Raw genomic sequence first — 19,836 nt, 5'->3', positions numbered from 1 at the left:
AAGAAATACTTTTTAACTTTTTTTCTTTTAATTAATGGTATCAACTGGCATTAGTTTAGACTTTAAATTTAATACATATTCCCCTGGTTTCACAGACAAGGATTAAGCCTATTCCCAGACTAAAATGCATGTTTAAGCTGTTTTAACTTGCACTGGCATATCTTAAAATACGTCAGTGCCATTGTTTCGTCTCAAGATGTAATGTTTTTTAGGAATGTATATGAAATGCACTTAAATGTCCTAATTGAACTAAGGCCTAATCCTGGCTTAAAACTTCTTCAAAATTGTTCAAAAGTTTTTCACAATTATATTAAACCAACATGAGTAAGATTTTATTTTGGACACTTGTTTATTGACCCAAAAAAACGTATTTTTCCAAAAACAAGCTGACAAATTAAATTAGGCTACATGTGCTTTGAGGCCTGATAAGTCTGAGAGGACTTTTTCATAGAAGTTGGACATTTTTTTTCTAGAGGGAGTTAATCAAAATTAGTGAAGTATTTGAAATATTTCTGTGCCAGCCCAGAGAGGGGCTTCTCATGTTTTCTGAACCATGTGATCTGTCGTGTTTTTGACATGAAGCATCCACTGCACTACATGTTGCTCTTATTATGTCTCCATTTAAGTTAAAAATAGATAATTGTGTCTCGACAGGCTATCCGGCATAATGGACACATTTATCCGTAAAAGCACCCCTGTGTTAAAAAAAAAGAAGAGAGAAACGGTCTGTAACCAATATGACTAAACTTAATTACACTGCAACTGACTGCGGGCCACAGCTGGGAGCACGTGGGGAAGAGATGTCCATGTTTCCTGCTTTCATGTGTTAATGATTACCACAGTGTCTGGTTTTGAGGAGAAAGGGGAATCCTTTTGTTTCTGTTTTTATTGGATGACCTGTGTGGTTAGGGACCCTATTAACTCTACACCCAAAATAGCTCTGATGCTTCTGGAGATGAGAGCTTCTTTGTCTTCACTGTGGTAAAACTGAGACAGGTTGTGGTAAATCCTTGTTGCCTAGTCGAATGCTTATTTGGATGCTGGATCTCTGAGCCGAGGCAACTTACAAGAAAGTGATTCAGTTAATAAAGCGTCATAGACTTTAAAGAAAAAGAAAGACAGGAACTGAGGAGAAAACAACTTTAGGGACAGGATGCCACAAAATGAATCCGGTCTGGGAAAAGTGAAACAATTTATGATCTGTGAGCCACATAACAGTATTTCAGACTATATTTTATGAGAAATATGTGTAGTGATGTCTTGTTAGGCTTATTTCTGGAAATGTGGTGTGTTTTAAGGTCTTGTGGGTAACCGACGCGTGAGGAGTAGCTGTACCCATAGATTGATTCGTTTGTTTTTACAAAACTTTATCACAGGGGGGAAAAAAAAGCCCTTTTATGTCGGGCAAAAGGGGAATTTACAATATTCTGTTAATTTAGAAGGGAACAGCCACAAAGGATGAAGGGCTCATTTAACACTAAAGTTCCACATAAACCTTCAAATTAATTTTTAAAGCCAGAATTGTGTTGTGTGGAACAAAATGTGTTTGCCTCCTGCACTCAATTTTTTGTTTGCCTATTTCTATTAATAGTAAACATTCCATCAAATTGAATTGAATAATCCTTACATATTATTCATATTATGAATTAAGAATTTTAAAATGAGTAAAAAAAATCTTAAACTTAAATTTAAACGTATTTTCTTTTTCTTTTCTTTTTCTTTATGAATACAAATCACATAAACTAAATGGTCCATTCCCTTGTTCTGTTATGATTTATTTGAAATGTTTTATTAAGATTACTCGTTTAAAAATCTTAATTCGTAATATGAATATGCTATTCAATTCAATTGGATGGAATTTTACTATTAATTGAAATCCGTAAATCTTGAAGTCTTTCTTTATTATGTGCATGAAGTGACAAAAACTAAGAGGGCTAGGCTATCAACATGCAGGTGTATCAATAAAGGTCCATTATAAAAATAGATGCAAACATTTTTAGCGTTAGGCTTGTTTACTCAACAGTCAACAACTATAACGTTATAGCCGGTTACTGATGTATAACCTTGGTTTCCTCACGTGACCACACCTTGTTTTATACAGTCCACATCAGTTCTGTTTATTCAAATCTGAGTTTTGTCGTCTGCCGATTTAAATGCGCGAGCTCTTTAAAGCAGAATGGATTCTGATTGGCTGGCAATATTTGTATCGTTCATCAGCTGGAAAAATCGTTCTGACAGCAATTCCAACGATATTGTTTCACTGTGTCATCATCGTTATAGTTGTGGTGTGAACTCTGCTATTTATATTTAGAACGATTTATAGAACTATAGGGTTATCGTTAGTCATCGTCCTTGATGTAAACAGGCTTTTGGATACAATAGTATAAATTTGCCCTAGCTGAAGCTTGATAAATTGAGAAACCAGACAAATTGGACATTTGTTTTGCTTGTCGCTTCATGCTTGAGCTCTATCAGGTTACTGGTTAACAAGTTTGAGGCAGATCTTATCTCACTCACATTCAGACTCAAACCCCAATAAAAGTCAATGGCAAAAATGTGAAATGTGCTACTAATAACAATTAAATAGTTACTACTCACTATCAAAATACTAGTATCTAATGAACAAGTACTATCTAATATGTACTGGTATCTTTGAATAGTAGCCTATCTAAAAAAAAACATTGTATGGAATGAATGAGTAGCCTACCAGTATAAAATAAATTAAATCTAATAAGTATCTTTTAAAAAGTTACTAGCACTAGTAGCTAATGAATAAGTAATGAAGTATTTAAAAAATAATACATATGTTATGTTAAATGTTAAAACGGCTTGCCATAAAACCACGTTTTAAACAACACATTTGACAAACCTTGTTTTCAATTAAGATTTTTATTGCATTTTGGATTTATTTTAATCAAGAATGAAGAAAAGTACATTTATGATTTGATATTCTTCATAAACAAACATTTACAATTAGCTCAGACATAAAGTTTGCTTTGAAAAGAAAGATTGTTGATATAACACAACTTTTTTTTTTTTTTGTCCAGTGTTTAGACTACAAACATGTCAGACAAAACCAGGAGAATGTTAAAGCATGTATTTTAAGACGTGTTCAATGTATGATGAACGCTAAGGGGGGAAAACACCTTCATCTTCATCTCAACCGTTTTGCAGTCACTTCAGCAATTCTTTGCATTTAATACTTTAAGTATCCTATTCCTTTCCTTCACTTCAAATGAATTCAGATTTGTATGAAATGCACCGGGCAATCGGAAACAATTAGAACAAAGACAGAATAGAGAGAGACAGAGAGAGAGAATCATATACTTGACTTCAGTTTTAGACTAGTCAGAAAAAAAACAGCTACACCATAATTTATAATTCAATACAATTCTAATTGGCCCTTAGATGCTGGACAAGAGTCCTTCACATTAACATCTTAGTAGGAGCATCAAAATATGATAAAGTCACACTGAAGTTAAGGAAAAGTCACATAATATTTTATCAATATATCACTGTAGCTTTAAGATATTTTAAAGACTTTTTAAATCTGGCATAGTACTATAACAGCTAAATATGTTTAAACCCTTCATGATGTGTGGCACTGCAGTGTTCCACTGTAAAAAACATGTGTGCATGTGACGATAAAAAACTATCCTCAACCTCAGAAAGCAGCATCATGGAAACAGTATTCTCCCAACTCAACAACACACATCCTCTCTCAGGCATACATTCAACCCTTATACAGTAAATATGCACGATTAGTGGTTAGTACATTAATAATTCTCAAATATAGGGATGTTTGAAACATATTACTCTTATTAAATCAAAATATCTTTCTAAAAATAAACTATTTCAGATGAATAATTTGCATACAATATATACAGATAAGTATAGAATAAAGGGAATACATTTTCAGTATTGGAGCATAAACAACCATATAACATCGTGTATCTTATTCCATTTGAAACTTTGGGCTGATTCAAGCTCAGCTAAATTACAACTTGAATTAAGCTAACATTTGAGCTCCATGTGTAGGGTTTTTAAATTAATAATTGCAATTATTGTTTATTATTTATATGATTACATTCCAAAAATATTACTTAAAATAGCTTTAATGTGATATACTGTGACAGTAATGTTCAAGCTGCCTTATACTTTCAAGAGCAATTATGCATATTGAATTACAGACTTTCTACCAAACAACAGGAATGTTTTTTGGGGGGTAAAGGAAAAATATGAAATAATTGTGCAATAATTAGAGCAATAACTGATTTGTGGGGGATTAACTTTAGTGCCTCCTTTATTAGGAGCAAAGAAAACATTTTTTTTTTTTAATCTTTGATTATCTTTCTTCCAACAGAAAAGTTCCTTTCATAAAACTTCAGATTTCTTGTTGGTTTGGACTGCGGATGCATACACCAAGAAACATTTGATATAATTTGTCGCCATGTTCCATTGAGGTTTCAAGGCTCTGAGGAAATGAATCAAATCAAAGGTCCCTGTTGAGACGTGTTCACACGCAGGGGTATCCGGGGCTCTTCAACGGTGACTCTGAGTGCACCATTTCATTCACCTATGAGTAAACAAAGAATTTAAATAAGAGGATTAGGTCAATTAAAAAGCATATTAAGTTTCAAGCATGAAAAATAAAAGTCGTCAAACTGGTCTAAGCTCGTTGGCCTCACACTTTTGCCACATTGCCAATAAAAAGCTGATAAACAGGGAGCCATGCCCAGCAAAAAGGAAGCAGGTTCTCAGTCAAAGAACAATTGGACGGAAGGGAGAAGCCCACTCTTGACGCTCACTAACCCTCCAAATAACACAACTGTTTCCATTGTGACCCGTGAGGTCACTCACCAAGACTATTCACAGTCAATAAACAACTAGCTACTGGGTTTTAAAACACTGGTCTTATTTAATGAGAATATAGCAGTGCGCCATGTTAGTTAAAGTACTGCTTAGGAAGGCCTTTTCCATTAATAGTCTACTTTATTCTAATGAGATCAAATTCTATTTTTCAGCACCATTTCCCTGTCGTTCTCACTATGTTGCTACGAAGTTATTTAAAATTTCGTGTTTACTGAAAAAAATAAAAAAAATAAAATGTTGCCGCACTGCAGACAGTATTGTCAGCCATCAGGAAAGAAACATAATCTTGTTTTCCTGGTAAGGCTGAATGTATTTGATTGGCAGACTTGAACAGAAATCAAATATGAGCCAGCCAGACCCACATTCCACTAGTTGAACTATTATTCCCCTTCCCTCAAATTTGTTTTTAAAATGTCAATTTCATCGACAAGCAAGCAAAAGTAAAGCACTACAAATTAAATCACTAAAAGAGGACAAACGTAGGCTACAAGAGACTTTCATGTTATTGCACATAATGCAAGTTGTGGTAAAGCACTCACCTGTATTTGACGTCGAACAGGGTCGAGTCGTCGTCTTCGTCGTTTTCTTCATTTAAAGGTGCCATCTCGACGCGCTCGGCGGGAGTTGTGATGATGTCATACTTTCGCGTTTTTCTGATCTTCTTTGCCGATCTATTCAAACCAGGGTTAGAGAGAACATGGTGAGTGAGGTTATGACCTGTACATTCAATAGCGTATTTGAGTTTTCCAGCTAGGCGAGTAGCAATCAGAAATTCTGAAATTCCTTAAAGTCACCATTATATCAAAATGTTTTTTTATGGAATATTGCAGTATTTATTATAAATAATTTATCAGTGCACATCTTTTTAAAATATATGTGTTGACGTGTTTACTGGCACAAGGACGGGACAACCTGTCACTCACATGAGACCACAGCAAATAGCAAACCACAACCGTCCAATCAAACCAATTCCCAATGACTAATGCCATGAGTCCCGCCCTACATTTTTTTTCTTGACTGGAAGTTTCATGCTGACTTTAACAGTTCTATTAATGATTGTTTTAGTAGTTTTGAAAAAAGAAATGCCCATTTATTTCCCTCCAAAATCGTCCAAAATGAGTTCATTTTCAAACCGATAGAAAATAAATCAGAAATTATACAATTGTTTTGGAAGGTATGTTAAAGGGACAGACTTTTTAGAGGTGACAAATGTGATCCAATCACTGATCCTGGCTATAAATAAAAATACAACATAACATAGGCCTACGTCATTCATTCATTTTTATAAAATATAACAACAAAACTCATAATCTATAACTTTAATTGCATGCTGTGGTATTGAAATCAGTGACTGCATTGTTTTAAAGTCTCACGAGCTTTAAGTGCAACATAACACAAACGTTATTGGTTAGTGTTTTGATTCGCTACAAAGAACCGGCTCATTAGAGTCATTTGTTCGAAAGTCAGACTGCGCTTTATTTGCTATATAAAAAAGCTGGAGACTGTCAGACTATTTTAGTTTAGTTCGCATTTGCAGATTCGGACGTCGTGAAAATCATTCGATTTCGATATTTTTTTTTAAAGTCTCCGATTTCGAATAAGATTCTGAATAAGAATCGGTTCTCGGTTTCCAACCAACAGGCGAACCATCTGCTTCCAAAGAGGATTAAGTCAGGGGAAACGAGTCGGCGTCACCAGACAATCCAGCATGTTCTGAATTTGACAAATTCTGTATAAATGTTGTGTTTTTATTTATTTATTTTTGTCTTAAAGCAAGCCAGTTACACGAAATCTAAAGAGACATATTTACCAAAGGACTCCATTTTCAATTATAAGTCAAGTGGCATTTTCTTAAAACCAACAGATGATTGGCACAATCACTCACACAATAATCTCAACACAACAGTAAAGCATTTAAATATATGCCAACTTATATATTACCTGAATATTTTTATGACAAGGCACGTGATAAGCAAGGTCGTTAACACGCAGATAAAAATCGAAATATTTTTGATGGTAGGAAGATCCCTTAAAATGGTAGAAATGCGAGATCCAACTTCTGCATCTGTTGTATTATGTGATGAAGAATAGTCTTCTTGCGGGGGTAATGTTGAATTCAGCTGCATCGCTGAGGGACGCGTATGTGGTTCTCCGTTCACCTCCTGGGCAATGGCAATAAGAGCAAAAACAAAATAATATGGCATTGACCACATATTGTTTCCCGATTTAATCCGCTAACTTAATGTTTTGTATAATGAAAAGAGTCAGTATAAAGAAGCTCTGCGCTCTATAACTCGAAATGCGAACAACAGCTGTCTGACGGATGATGGGAAATGATGCTCTGAGTCCGACATCTCAAATATTCCACAGTTCACACAGTCGCTCGTCAAACATGTCCACAATCTCGCGAGTATCTGCTCATAATCTGTCTTCCACCTCAAGTGTTCTGTCTAATTCTTTGGTTTGCACTCACACGCAGCTCGGTCCGTCCAGGATGTTTTCCTGGGAATGCGTGTCGGCAGGAGGAAATGTGGATTATCCACACCCGGAAGAGCTCCGGGAGGGTCCAGACTGACGAGGAACCAATGTGCATCAGGGTTTGGCACCGACTTGCTGTTATAAAAGAAGAGCGCCTGTTGACTTTATGTTGGTGAAATATTGATTTTTTTTTCTTCACGAGGGTAGGCTATATAGCCTATACAACAGACAATCTCCCATTTGAATATATTGCATTTATAAAAATTGCATTTCTCCCTAAAAAAGTAACTAATTGAATTATTAGGCTACTTGGTTACTTTATTTCCCCCCATCTGGGCTGGGCTTTCCTGTTTGTTTTTCAAATGTAAAGGCCCTTTCACACCAAAGGTTTTGGTGAATTGCATCAGGCTGAAGGATATGCAAATTCAGACCTGTATAGGCTACAGCTAATACAAAAAGTACCTCAGATATTTTCTTGTAAATGTAAAAGTATGCATTACTTATAGTTACTTGAAAAAAGTAATCTGATTACATAACTCACATTTCACTTGTAATGTTTTGCCCCCAACAGTCTGTCTGTCTGTCTAGGCCTATCTATCTATCTATCTATCTATCTATCTATCTATCTATCTATCTATCTATCTATCTATCTATCTATCTATCTATCTATCTATAAGGATCCTTAAGAAGGAACCAGTGAAGTGGGAAATAAGGTAATGTTTATGTGGTGTGTGCAACTTTCTACTACTTGGTGGGTATAGTGCTTTGCAAAAAGGCTGTTGTTGAAGATTAAATGTACCGCAGCAAAACTGCCTGCTTAATTTAGAAAGAGTAGGAAAAAAAAAATGAAAAAAATAATCATAATTATACTGTTTATGTAGCAAAAAAAAAAAAAAAAAAGCTTTACTAACCATAGTGGATCTCAGTGGAATAAATGCATGATTTGATCTCTTCAGGTCATAAGAGAGGGAAATGGGTTATTGTTGGATTAGACTTTGGCTTTCCTGTGCTCCATCCTGTTATTTAACAATATTTAACAGAGGAGTCCCAGTCCATATTCTCCTGGATAAAAATGCATATATTATAACATCAATAATACGCATTAAAACCAAACATGTATGAGTAATGAGTTTTTTGTTAATAATAATAATAATACATGCATAACCTAACGAAGATAAAGATTTTAACTATAGATTTTAATAACTGTAAATGTAAGTTAACCATAACACAGTATTCGGTGTATCAGACTGCTAAATTGTAAACTAGTTATGCGACCATGGTTATGATTTTTGGGGGAGTTATTCAATTATTCTCAAAGTGGAGCACTTCTAAAGAAGAGAAACAAACTACAGTAAATTAAATACATCGTTTATATTAGCCACATGGTGGCGCAATCTACACAGATACAGTCAGTTGACCTTTCTGTCAGTGCATACAGGAAAATAAAACTATTAGCAGAAATCAGGGGCCGGTTGCAGAAAGACTAGTCTTACAAGTAAATCATCACATTTATTTTCCTTAAGACTGTTCATAACTGCTTTAAGTCAGTTACATAAAAACATAGATTGGTCTAATTTGAAGCCAAAAAGTAAGACTGATTGCCCCGGCTTGTCTCCATTATGTTAAGACATTAATGTTAAGTCTTAATATCTAGTATGACCCAGTTTAATCAAGGGGCAGTCAGTCTTTCTTTTCGGTATCAAATTAGGCCTGATTGCAAAAAGTTATGAACAATCTTAAAGCAAAAAATGCATGACTTGCTTGTAAGACTAGTCGTAGCGGTTTATGCAACCGGCCCCAGATTGTTATTCTAAAAAGCAAATTTTAATCATATTTTCAAAGTCAGACTTTTTTTTCAGTGCACAAACATTTCTATTTGCACCATGGCCCTCAAACCACAAATGCACTGGGCGCTGGTTGATCCACAGTTCAAACAACACCAAAAATGTCATACAAGGCCACAAGAGGGCTCTTATATTGTTTTATTTTTCAGTCCAAAATAATATTTCATGTTCCCATTGTTCATGTCCCATGTTTTGTTCCCATTTGTGTGCAGATATAAAGGGTCAAAATATGGTGTCATTTATTATACAGTATTTTTTGTATAAAGGAAAGTATAATTTAGTCTGGTTTTGGCATCTGGTCTTAACACCTCTTTCTATCTGTATTTAAATTTTAGTTTTTTAATGTTTTAATGTATAGCTTGCGGCCTCTACCTTCCATGAAACGTCCACCTGCTGCATTTTCCAGTGCCTACGTGGCATGACTATAGAGGAGAGGGGGAGGGAGCGAGGCTCATACAATTACAGTTGCTAAGAAACCAACAGTGGTATGCAGACTAGCTGTTGTTGGAGAGAAATGAGCCATTGACAAGAGCGGAGGTTCTGGTACACCATTTGCTGAAAAGAACTGTCATAGTCATAGCTCATTAATTGAAGGTTATAAATATTTAAACAACTGCATATGAGTTTTAGATCATTATATATGCAAAATATATTGCAAAAGTGATTTATATAAACTATGGATGTTTGGTTTGGGCTGTTGCAACCTGTACATGAAACCTTTTGTCATAATACCAACACTGTAAATTCAATTCTAATGATTTCACTCAATTAGCCTATAGGTTTAAATATCAAAGATGTCTGAAATTACTTAATAATAACCCCATGAATTACAATAAATAAATATTAACACTGGTAACATTCCACTCGGAGCCTTCACTTGCTTCAAAATAAAAACTATATTCTTAATCCACAAATATAAATCATTAATGTCTCCACAAACAAATAACTTTGATATTCAACAATGTCACAGATTACTTCTTTTTTTTCCAGAGTCACCTCCTTTATATATATATTATGTTTCCATAGAAATCACATTGAATTCATATGAAATTCACCACCTCATGAAATAGTTATGCCTTTTCATGAGATCAGGTTGGAAAATTCTTATAGCTTAGAGCAGGTTTCAAAATATGGCCTATCATTATTAAAAGAGACTTTTTGAGAAATTTTGAAACCTGCTGCTGCATTTTTAAATGTAAATTATTCATGAAATCATATTCTTGTGTTAGCAACTTTCATTTTTTTTCAAATGAACTTTTTAGGTATGAATGTGTGTAATTTATCTGTAATAAAAGTTGATTTATATAGGCCTAGTTACATGAAAAACAAAAACAAAGATATTTCTAATGCTAATTCCCTTGGTTTTAGGACTATAATCTGAATAGATTTGTTGCTTTGTTATATAAAGTCATGGCTTTATACAGTACCAGTCAAAGGGTTTGGAAACATCACGGTTTTTAATGTTTTTTTATATTTTTTTATTAAGAAGTCTCTCCTCATCAAGCCTCCATTTATTTGATCCAAAATACAGAAAGACTATTAATATAGTGAAATATTATTACAATTTAAAATAATGGTTTTCTATTTGAATATACTTTATTCAAGTGTGTATGATAAAAAGCATCACATATTCCCAAAAAATATTAAGCAGCACAACTGTTTCTAACATTGATAATAACTGAGTATGAATTAGAATGATTTCTGAAGGATCATGTGCCACTGAAGATATATTAAAATATGCTTAAAGCATATTAAAATAGAAAACCATTATTTTCAATTGTAATAATATTTCACAATATTACTGTTTTTTTCTGTACTTGTGATCATATAAATGCAGGCTTGATGACCCTAGCCTTCTTTCAAAAACATTAGAAAATAGTAAAGTTTCCAAACTTTTGACTTACTGTAAGAAAGTAAGTTACATTATGTAAGTTAACAACACAATATTTCTATAGTAGGCTAAGCTAAGTAGTTTTTTTTTATTGAAACCGGAATGTTTTGCTATCGTATGGCTATTTGTCGTTAAACTGCAGCGTTGTCAGTATGCCAGTGTAAAAGAATGAGCTTTTTTTTCGGTCACTGAACTCAAAAGTTAGTTCACATACACCATCATGGATGCTGCGTTTCTTCTACCCAGAATGCTGCAGTGAGAGGAAGTTGTCTGTGCTTACGCTGAAGCTCAGGGCTGTCCGTCCAGTGACTCGATCAGTATAACAGCACCGAGAGGACGAGGAGCGCGCGCACACGGAGAGAAGACACGGCGGTGACGGGTGAAGATGGCGATGCGGCGCGGTCTGAGAGAGAAGAACTCGTTAAAACCAAGAATGCTAACGAAGAGAAGGGCGTCGACCTGTTCAGATAAAAGAGCAGATCGCAACGGTGGGAACATGGTAAGATTTCATTACAAATTTAACTTCTAAACGTGTTTGAGCGAGTGGTAAAGACGCACCAATATGGTGGAAAAGGAGAGGGTTCGACGAGGTGTTGTAAAATGGCCATGATGGGGCCATTGCCAAGTACTGAAAAAGGGCATTCCGTCGATTTAATCGACGATTTTAAGGTAGAAACATCGTGAAATTGTTAGGAAAACAATGCATGGATATGATGCAGGAAGACTGTGAAGATTTCAACTGGCAGCAACGAAGAGAAACAAGGATTTAACTGTCTACGCATTTTAAATTCGCTTTGTCCTTGAGAGGACAAAATGTCCTTGTAACATTCGAGAGCGGAAAAAATTATTTATATTGAAATATTGTTGTAATAATGCAATAGGGTACGTATCGATTCCTGTCTCAACATTTTGAGTGTCTTTTGTTGATTTCAACTGTTTTCTTTGAATAAACTATTTTATTGAACATTCTAATGCATTTATTGTGTGTTAATTACTGAAAAAAATCATCTCCTCCCCCCCACAGATGTATATGGTTTTGAACTTGTTCAAAGAACGTTGTGAATGTGTCAACTTGCCTTTGGATTTAGTACATTTTGATGTTTTACTTTATTTTAAGATTGTATTGTTTTCTGCATAAAATGTAACAGTTAAACATTTCATTTGATGGTTCTTTTCCACTTGAGAATGAACTTAAATAAACGTATCCACTTGTATTTCTTGTGCTTTGAAAACATTTATGCTGTATTTTCGACGTTAAATAATAGGGTGTTGGCTTTTAACCCATTGTGGTCCACAAGAAAAAATTATATTCTTTAAAAAATGTAGAAACATGTTTCTTTATTTCTGTTTTTCCATTTTGAACAGAGATTTATGCAAAGTACATTTTCACCAGATTAGGATGGTTTTAAAGTATTAAATGCCCTAAATTTATACAAAAATTATTGATAAATATAAAAAAAGTCCAATTAAATCTGTAAAATCTTTTTATTGTTCTAGTTGCCACAATATCATAGAAACATATAACATAGAAAGTAATGCTGTTAAAGTTGTCTTTATTTAAAGTGTAAAATGTAAGCTTTAATATATTATGAGGTCTGTGCTGTAAAATAATTAACTGTTCACTGCTGTCTAGAAAACAAATGTTACTACTAATGTTGCATGTAAGAGAATAAATTAAAAATAAAACATGAGCCCTGAGTGATGATTCTATATCAAAGAAGTTGCTGATTTATGTATATTCTTCAGCGTATGAAGTATTGTCAATTACGTACTTGCTAATTTTTCAACAATAGTACTTGCAGATTACCTCGACGTTAACTAAAGAATTTGTATTTCAATAGAGAAACCGCATGACTGAAATAAATGTTTATTTTGAACATTTTGACTCCGAAGTGAGCATTACTATGTAAGATATACAATACGACACTAATTGTCCGAAATGTTTTTTTTTTGTGTGTACAGGAATCAGAACAACTGGATAAAAGATGATGGAGTTTTGTTCAGTCTCATGCCATTATAAATGTAAGTGCAATTAATGTATTTACTAACTGAACTATACATTTGCGCAATCCGTTATTTACCTTATCCTCGACCACCACTAGGTGTGCTCTAAATCAAATCGTAGGATGTATCTTCAATCTAACGAAGAATCTTTTTGTTGTTAAAGGTTCCTGATCTCCTAAATGTCGAAAGAAAGATGAGGAAACGGATTTTTGCCGTAAGTATTGCAATTTAAGGAACACCCTGTATGACGTACAGTATTTTAGGTACTATATAGTTATGTGGTTCATTAACTAATGTTTTTTAAAACAGTAACTTGGCCTGAAGTGTAGTTAACAATGCAATTTCTACACAATTTGAGCAAATACATAATACAAATAATCGTTTTTTTAATAAATGCAGAAAATGTCCTTCAAATTTTAGAAAATTTCAACAAATTAATGTTGAACGCCCAAGATTTTTAAACAGTTGTAGAATATAACGAACTAAAAAATAACATTAATCTTGGTTCTAGCTATGAACTCTTTACATGCATCGATGTTTAGCACAATAAGATGAAATTCAGAACTTAAAAAAGGACGCAAACTATAGACCTTATGTAGCCCCGCCCCTTTTCAGCGCTACGCTCGTTGTCTTTTGTCTTCCGGTCTGTATTTTCACAGCGATCTTGCGCATTTATGAATGACCGACTCATTTTAAAATCTTCCCGGTCTACTGACATTTGTTAAGATATCTGCTTTAAACATTACAATCCTCATGATAACTTTCGTTAACTTTACATTAAGTGAATCCACTTCAAAAGCTAATTACTCCTGGACAGCAATGCCATAGAAATATACAGAGCGACCGCAAAACCAGAAGTTTAAAGACAATATTCTAAAGATGGCTGCGTCCTCGTTTCTCTGGTGCATAAGGTCTATACAAATCAAAATTTGCAATTATTAATAGAGGGATTATTAGTAAAAATTTTTGGGGGGAATGGTGTGGAGAAACACTATTTAGGCCTTAAGTATGTTACAAACATCAATTTTATAAAAAAAAAACTGGAATTTTTCCAATTTTGTCTCATTAGACTATACCTAAAAGTAGGGTTGTGACGATAGGATTGTGTGTCGATGGTATTTAGAGATATTGGCAATGGCTGATGCCTTTGATCAAGTCGATTATTGGCTCGTTTTCCCATTAATGTATGAAATTATCATTACTATTATTGAGCTGGTATTATCAAATTAATATTAGGTCCTACAATTCACTTGCCTTCCCTAATTTCATAATGACATCACCACATAACCACACTTGCGACACGTGTACAGTAGTTGTTTGAGCCAAGGCCGAAACAGCATAATTTTTCGTCAGCATTTCCATAGCACATAAATAAAACATTTAATGACACTAGTAACAACAATAACAATACAAATTATTATTATTATTATTATTATTATTATTATTAATAATAATATTATTACTAAAGTTATATAGGCTTAATAACAGGCTTTAGATCCGAACACGGCACAAGAATCGGTTATCGATGAAAATCAAAAGCAGCTTCAAACACCGACTCAAAACAAGAAATATTGATTCTTCTCAGTTTTTTCACCTTCATTATTGTATGTTCCATAAGAGGAAAATATTAAGCCAAAAAATTTGATATACCGTTATCAGCATTGAGGTAAATTCAGCTCTCTGAAAGAAATAATCGCCGTGCAGCATCGGACGCCGAATGCTTGGTCAGTTTTTGCTTTCACTTTCATGGATTAATTTGAGACCCAGCATAACTCTTGTGCGAAGTTTGCGTATTGCGTGTGTGATATCCACGGGCTCGCCTTTTGGGTGAAATATTTCATTGCAACGTGACATTTTTCTTCATCACCAATTCCATCTTTGCATGCAAAATGATAGAAAAAGATTCTCATTTCAAGTAAATTAAATAAGTAAATTATTGATCAAATAAGTAAACTATTGCATCCCCCGCCAGCGATAATACCGCATATCAGCGATCTGGTATGCTGACGATATAACTATTCCGCATTTTCCCAACACTACTTAAGTTTTTTTTAAACCTTTAATATTTTATTATTATTGGAGAACCATTGACAAAGGCAAATGGTTTATCCACTGATAAAGGAGCATTTAGATTTTTCTAATTGGATTTAAAATGTTTTAACTATCCATTAATTTAAAACAATTTTCTCTTTTTTCACCCCTGATCGGTGTCCCTAGTGTGAACAGTGATAATACAAACTTTTTTTTTTATGCAGTAAATAAATAAACAATCAATTAAGGACGTCCACCCTGCAACACATTTTTATATCTACAATAAAAGTTCACTAAACAATATTCTTTCATTTAAAGAGTTTTTCGCTCAAGTTGGATTTGGTTTTAGTGTTGTTTCACTTGCCAAGCAATTATTTAAAATTTCCCCAGCATGCCCCAATTCCTGCTCACTGTGGTTTCCAGTACTAAGTTAGCCATCTCATTGCCCCCAAAGTTATAGAGCCTAATTAGTGATAACTTTTTTTTGTTTTTGATTGCCAAAGCAAGCATCGCTATAATTGCGGCTCATATTGAGTATTACATTTCAGTGAGTAACTCGCACTGTAATGTTTGTTCTTCATGTGAAAGCAAGGAGAACTGTTATTACCTTCTATATGATCAGACTCAATTTGACCTGGACAAATTTAAAACATAAATTGATACATATACATAGATGCCTCATAAGCGTCTGTTTCGTACGCCATATTGTAACGGTCAAAACCGTTCTGTGAACACTTGAGAGCAAGTTGACGGAGTGTCTGCAACTGTAGTTAGACGCATGTCTGAGCCTAAACATCTATATCTGCTGATGATTTTGCTAAACTAACACAATACAAGATGAAGGCGTCAGCTTACACGACATTAAAAAGTTACCAAAGTAAAAACCTGTAATATTGAGTTACTACATATAATAAGACAAACCAACACATTCTCACCTGTGAAAGGTTATCCCATTGCTTTGGGAATTTAAATCTCGGCGGTTTCATAACCAGTAGCTGCGAAATGTGGCATCATTGATTCTTACTGTGAATGACAACACGCTGACCGTTCCAAGATGGCGGCGGGCGCACCGACGTGTGGCATCGATATGTACATTTGTAGGGACAAAAAGTAAACAACCACCTAGCAACTGCATAGCTACACGCTAACAACCACTCAGAACACCCTAGAAGCATGGCAGCAACTTTTGCATGGAGAAGAATCTCTCATTTTCAACAGAAAATGTAGATGCTATTTGGAAGATAAATAGAAATAGAAAATCTTTTGAAGGTAATGTAGGGTTCAGGCTTGAAACTACTAAACGGATGACAATGTTTTTCTTGAATTAATCATAGGGCAATGTGACACTTACTCGAGTAGCTAATGTAGTTCTCAACTGACAGTGTTTGGTTTTATACCTCTGATCTCACGATTGTCCTTCTCCCTGCAGACGACGTTTGCCTGAAGAGGAAACTGCAGCAAAATCAAGGAAATGAAGACTACTCTGTAAGTCCTCACAGTGTTATTTGTATTATCAAGGTATTACTCCATATGTCTGTCATTTAGCTGCATCTAGGCTTACAGCTTTAGGAAAGTATTTTTGCCCAGGCAAATGTAGTAGATAATAAACGGCAGAAAATGGATGTTTCATCAAAAAAATGTATTTACAATTGTAGCAATCTATATAAAAGGTAAAGAAAAAATCCGAAGCTCAAAGGAATGGTACTAAGGATGTTTTAAGGGCTCACACAGTTAGGCTCACAGCTCACAGTTAGGAAAGGTGTAAAGGTTTTTTTCCCTCACTTTGTTTTGATGACAGTACAAATCATTTACTTGTCTTCAGTACCTGAGCATGCTTGGGTGCTCTTCACTTGATCTTGTTTTCAGTGGAAACCTTTCTTGAGATTCTATGTTTCCATTCGAAGTTTAATTCATTTTGTCCGCAAAAATGGAACATCGCTTAAATTTGCCAATAAAGCAGCGACTCCATCCCATCTGTTCGAGAACAAACTCGTCACTTCCTGGGAAATTGGTGCAATCTGGGAAGCCACTGTGGCTCTTTTATCCTACATCGTAAATGACTTGCGTCTCAGAGCGCGAGAGAATGATATCTTGCGTTCAGATTCCTGATGTTTGGGAACGCAGTCATGTGAGGTCGTTCTGGGAGGTCATTATACCAAATGATTCAGATGACGGACTTTGGCTCGGGCATTTCAGAATGGACAAACCGACATTTAAAATGCTTTGCGATTAAACTGATCCGCTGGTTAGTTCAGTTATCCAATCACATCCTCTGAGACAGTCAACATGAGTTTTTTTTTTTTTTGCATAGAGAGATTTATTTGTTAAATATGTTTCCATTTAAGTTAATGCACATGTCGTCTTACCGGATAAAAAAAAAAATCCTCCTCAAATGAGCGTAAGTTTTTATGCACATTTTTTTAATTTATGCACATCTTTGTTTTTCCATTCAGCGTGACTCTTTTCTTGTGGAGTCTATTCTGCTTTTGTGTAACTTGTTTTACACATCTTCTGCGCTACATTTGGCCTCCTTTTTCACTGGCTGTGGCACACTTGCACTTGTGCCACATTTATACTGGAATACACTACAACATTTCCATTTCACTTGTGACATTTAGAGTGATGGATGGATAAAACATTTTCTGCTTTTGATTTTTGGGATGGGTTTCCAGACAGGACAGACTAAAAATGTATTATTGCACATTAAACAAGTGTGCATTGGCCCATGTCCTTTACATTAAATCACCATTTAATTTAATAGTTTTGAAGGGAAATGTTCTCAACTTGTGGATAAGGCTACTGACGTTTTCAGTAAGCAAATGCCATACGTCCGTTGACAAGGAAGCTGTGACTTCAAATCTTTTTCATCATTTTTCTGAAGCCCGACTGTACTTCATTACCTTCTCTTTTTCTAAATTGAGAATTTTCTTTCTTTATAACATTTGGGACAACTCGTGTCCTTTTTGTTAAAATTCTCTTATTTCAACTTATACACATCATTATGCAAATTTCACTGTCTGTTTGTGAACCGACAATTTGCAGTGTCGCTTCTCATTTTGGTGGTTAAGCCACACCTTTCATAGTAGTTTAATTTTTTTTATTTTTTTTATTTATTTATTATAGAAAAAAAATATACAGCCTAAACATCTTGAATGACTGAATTGCAACAACTTTACAATTCGATTACTCCCTCTAATACACTTAATTTTGGCCCAAGTTACACATTGTAATAATCACATAGTAAAGACAAACACTTCAATAAGTTCTCGCATGTTTTTCACCTATTCATTTAAATGGTTTCACTTGGATACAACTTTGTTCTTGTATCATTAACGTTAATGGTCATTATTGAACAAAAACATGATTATTGGAAGAAATTTACCTTTTGTGAAGCACATCCACAGAAATGATAGCTAATGACAGACATATGTTGTGTAATATATGTTGTGATTTTCTTTAAACTATTGGTCTATCCTAAAGCTACTTTCTGAGTATCAATGTAATTGGTAAACTGATAAGTGAACCAAATCCAGGTACTATAGATTTTCTGGTAGTTGAAAGAAAAGGTTTTTGTAGTGTTGTTTCTTGTGATTAACGCTTGCTGAATTTAGTGTGAAATAGTTTCTTGCACTTACATTTGTAGGTGAATATAACGAAATCATGCAAACGCAAATGCGGCAACTACATAGCAGTCTTCTGTTAGCATTTTATCAATATATGAATAACAATGCATTTTGCTGTTATTATGCTACTATTATTATATGGACAAGTTGTGCATGTTCATGTTGAAGTTGTCCTAATTGACCATATGAAGCTACCTTGTGAGATTGACCATTGTCGCTAGTTAGAGAACCATTTAAAACAGGATTCTGATTTCATGTTCGTAGCTACATCATAGCTGTACGCTACCGTTTTTATGAAAAGCTGTCATCGCATCTTTAAAGAAACATTTGGGGTTTACATGTTTTCCCTTCTCCTTTTTGATTTCATTAAGAACCAATTCTGGACAGTCAAGTGGAGACTACTGCTTAATGAAGATGGCGGCTCATATTTTGCTTTTGGATTTGGAAAGAAAGAGACATTTTATTTGTTTGTGATTTGCTATGTTTTAATTCATTCGCAAATGTGCAAATGTATGTATTATGTCATTTTACTGCATTGTTGTTTTCATGAAATGCCTGTATTTCAAAATTTAAGTATGCTTTTTTTTTTGGTTTTTGCCTTTTAAAATAAAAATAAAAAAGTTTCGTGATTGAACAATATCGAGTTGCTCTTATTGGATGGAAAATAAGAATGACGTTTCGCAAAATATTTGCTTTGCGGTTTACGTCCAAGCGTCCAACACAACTTTTCCAGGTTCAAGTTTTCTTAAAAAAAGAAAAGAAAAGAAATGTTATTTACTTACCGAACTATGATTGGTTTACTAACAAGCTCAAATTTTAAAGAGTTCGTTATGTCTTTACCTGCCCTCAATGGCTTGTTTTAATTTTTGCTACATTAGTTTTGTTGCATTCCATAATTAACTTTCGCAAATTATTTTCAAACTTTATCTATTCCATTCAAGGATACACCCTCAAATTTCCTGGTGAATTAAAGTCACGCTCTTGCCAGCCTGCGAGCTTGATTCACGCAACCGCCCTCTTTCAAATATCACTTTTGCAAAGAACATTACAAATACAGAGCAGGTGTAAAAGGGTTAAAATGAAATTGTCTAAA

At 34.4% G+C, this 19,836-nt stretch overlaps 1 long non-coding RNA gene across 1 annotated transcript; it reads left to right on the top strand.

The window, feature by feature from the left end:
• The first annotated feature begins 11,307 nt into the window (after positions 1-11,307).
• On the top strand, positions 11,308-19,380 carry LOC311290293. Its single transcript, XR_014627354.1, has 5 exons — positions 11,308-11,584; positions 13,048-13,107; positions 13,253-13,303; positions 16,550-16,605; positions 19,115-19,380. It is a non-coding gene; the product is annotated as an uncharacterized lncRNA (long non-coding RNA).
• The last annotated feature ends 456 nt before the right edge of the window (positions 19,381-19,836 follow it).

This window comes from Rutilus rutilus, assembly GCF_951802725.1.
Source record: "Rutilus rutilus genome assembly, chromosome: 5".
Lineage (NCBI taxonomy): Eukaryota > Metazoa > Chordata > Actinopteri > Cypriniformes > Leuciscidae > Rutilus > Rutilus rutilus.
The sequence above is the reverse complement of the archived record's forward strand: the minus strand, read 5'-3'. Positions and strand labels throughout refer to the sequence as shown.